The 3,028-nt window shown below is 32.8% G+C and overlaps 1 protein-coding gene across 4 annotated transcripts in view; it reads left to right on the plus strand.

Moving 5' to 3' along the window:
- LOC145334722 (monocarboxylate transporter 14-like) overlaps positions 1-3,028 on the plus strand; it is a 43,773-nt gene that overhangs the window by 38,323 nt on the left and 2,422 nt on the right. The window lies entirely within an intron of this gene.

Consider the following 3,028-nt stretch of genomic DNA (forward strand, 5'->3'; position numbering starts at 1 on the left):
GATTAGTGTAATTAACTGCACATTGTTCTCCATCCTGAGCCATAATAGGAACGTCATTAGGATAGGTTATATGAATAATAATATGTCAGCTATGACCACTTGTGTATAATGATGATGTAAAAAAAAACTATCCAAATTGAAGGTCGACAAGATGCTAATTTGATATATGCGATAAAAATAAACATGAATAGACATCTATACTAAGATATATAAGTTGGAAAGAATTTTAATGTTAGATGGAGATTTGTAATCTGCACCAAATAAGGAATTTTAATAAAATTTTTTTTTGTATAATTCTTTGGTGGATTGTAAACTATATGCACTCTGATTGGAGAAGCTTAAATGTCGCACATCATTCAACCAATTAGAGCGCAGGTAGTTTCCAATCCACCTATCCTATTGGTCAAAATTTATGAACTTAAATTGTATGTCCGCTTTTAGATAAAGAATTATACAAAAAACGAATTTTATAAAAAATCCTTAAAAGGAGGATGTGCATAAGGCCCATTTGGGCAGGGGGGGGGGGTTTACTCGAGAAACCTTAGAGCTAGAGGGAGCTAATTTTGGATTTAAGCTTCTATGGGGCCAAAGTTACTTTTAAAATTATCGTCGACCCCCCACCCCCCCCCAAAAAAATTTTTTTTTGGGGGAGGGTGGAGATTTTTTTATTGCATTTCTCGCCAAATTAGGCAATTTGGAATCATTTGAGACCATGTTATTTTTTTCAAAAATTTTTCGCCTTACAATTCTCGTTTATGAAGGTTTATCTTAAATACAGTATGCTACTCTCTTAGTTTTAGAGATAATTGGATGAAATCTTTTTGATTGTGTCACTTATTACCTTAAGTTTTGGTATCTTTAAAAAAAACGGCGGCGGGACCGCCGCCGTTTTCCGTTTTGAAAAAAATAACATGGTCTCAAATGATTCCAAATTGCCCAATTCGGCGAGAAATGCAATAAAAAAAAATTTTTTTGGTGGCGGCGGAAACCGGCGGCGGACGGCGGGAGCGGCGGTCCTGCCGCCGTTTTTTTTTTTAAGATACCAAAACTTGGGGTAATTAGGGACACAATCAAAAAGATTTCATCCAATTATCTCTAAAACTAAGAGAGTAGCATACTGTATTTAAGATAAACCTTCATAAACGAGAATTTGAAAAAAATGAAAAAAAAATTTGGGGGGGGAGGGTGGGGGGTTGACGATAATTTTAAAAGTAACTTTGGCCCCATAGAAGCTTAAATCCAAAATTAGCTACCTCTAGCTCTAAGGGTTCTCGAGTAAACCCCCCCCCCCCCTGCCCAAATGGGCCTTATGCACATCCTCCTTTAATGTAGATTTCAAATTTCCCTCTAACATTAGAATTCCTTCCAACTTAAATATCTTAATCTATACAAATTCCCCAGGCTAGCCTTTGATACCTTAGCCTTCCCCATTAGTTTAAAAGAATAAGTAAGACTAGCCTATGAAAAGCATGACCGACAGACACACTAACATAAAGACTAATAAATTTTCAATGAGTTATTTAAGCAAACAAAATTTAGCATAAATGGATATTTAAATCCCAAGGTATTAAATGATCAAGCAATAGCTCATCATTTAATACCGTGTCATTTAAATCAAAATAATTGGTTCTCACGATCGAAAAATTTTCCCACGTTATCATTTAAATCACAATGTTTGAAAAAGGCTATATAAATGAATATTTACTTAAACCAAATATCGCCTTTTTTGCAATATGGAATAAAAATTTAAGAAATGAAAGAAAAATTTCTTTATGTTAAGACTTATTAGAGAGAATGCATTAGCCACCAGAAAGGCTCTGTCTATTTTTTAAACTTATTTATACTTTTATTAGCCACCAGAAAGGCTCTGTCTATTTTTTTATTTTTTTTTATACTCAATGCTCAACTCCCCATCTATTTGAATAGTAAAATGCGACTTTTCAATAACTATATTTATAAAAGATTCTTAAAAAAACAAAGTGATCTTTTGTCCCTACGTAAATAAAGAATTGCGCATTTTTTGTTATTTCACACTGTGCCTAAATTTATTAAGATTGACATTGAAGTCGACGTTTTAAAGAATATAAAAAAAAATTAAATATCTTTAAAACGGGACACGTCTCATAAATTTTAGTTTGGTCTCCTAAGCTTTCCACAGATATTAAGGAATGTATAAAGCTTAGGAAAGTATAACCACTAGGCTTAGAAATTTTATTTGATCAAATGTAAATAAATTTAATTATTTCAATTAGATTTTAACCATTAGTGTGCAGAAGTAGGGTGTAGGAGGGTGTTAAAGCCCCCCTAAAATAGGTTATTAGGAAGAATGCCATCTTCACCCCTTAAAGTGTTTTTTCTTGTAACATTTTTAAGCATCTTGAATGTAATAAGGCAGGACGTAATTTACTTGTAAATGTTTAATAAAACATCTACAATCTATATTTGTTATGTCTTCAAAATTAGATTATTTTTAGAAGAAATTTTTTTTTATTAAAAAGTATTTTTATATTTAATATCAAATAACGTCAATGATAGGTTTAGGTAAGGGTAAGTAGGATTTATGATAGCCCTGTTGGGTCAGTACCCTCTAGGGTCTCCACTCGTATTTTTGTGTAGTTATTATTATTTCAATATGTCAAGAGGAAATGCCTTGGTCCAAAACAAGCACAACTCAGTTAGGACTTTCAGACAAAGATCATGTATTCAAAAGGCACAATCAAGCATAGCAATTAAGTAAGCTTTGAGTGGGAGATACACCAAAATAAGAATTAGTCGTGTATCCTGTCCTGACAGGCTTTTAAGATACAAAATCAATAAATTAATACCTGGATGTAGGACCTGATTTTCATATACTCTGACAAAGGGATGCTCTCAGCTGGTTAAAATAACGTTATTTCCATCCCTGTTGTACTCCATCCCCACGCATTCCCCTGTCATTATATCCATGTATATCTTATATCCATTAATATAGAATTTAAATAATTCCACGAGTGTAAAATTGTCCACTAAACCTTTCATTTATATTTAG

Source organism: Acartia tonsa, chromosome 12, assembly GCF_053477335.1.
Source record: "Acartia tonsa isolate MP-2025a chromosome 12, ASM5347733v1, whole genome shotgun sequence".
In the NCBI taxonomy this organism is placed as follows: Eukaryota; Metazoa; Arthropoda; class Copepoda; order Calanoida; family Acartiidae; genus Acartia; species Acartia tonsa.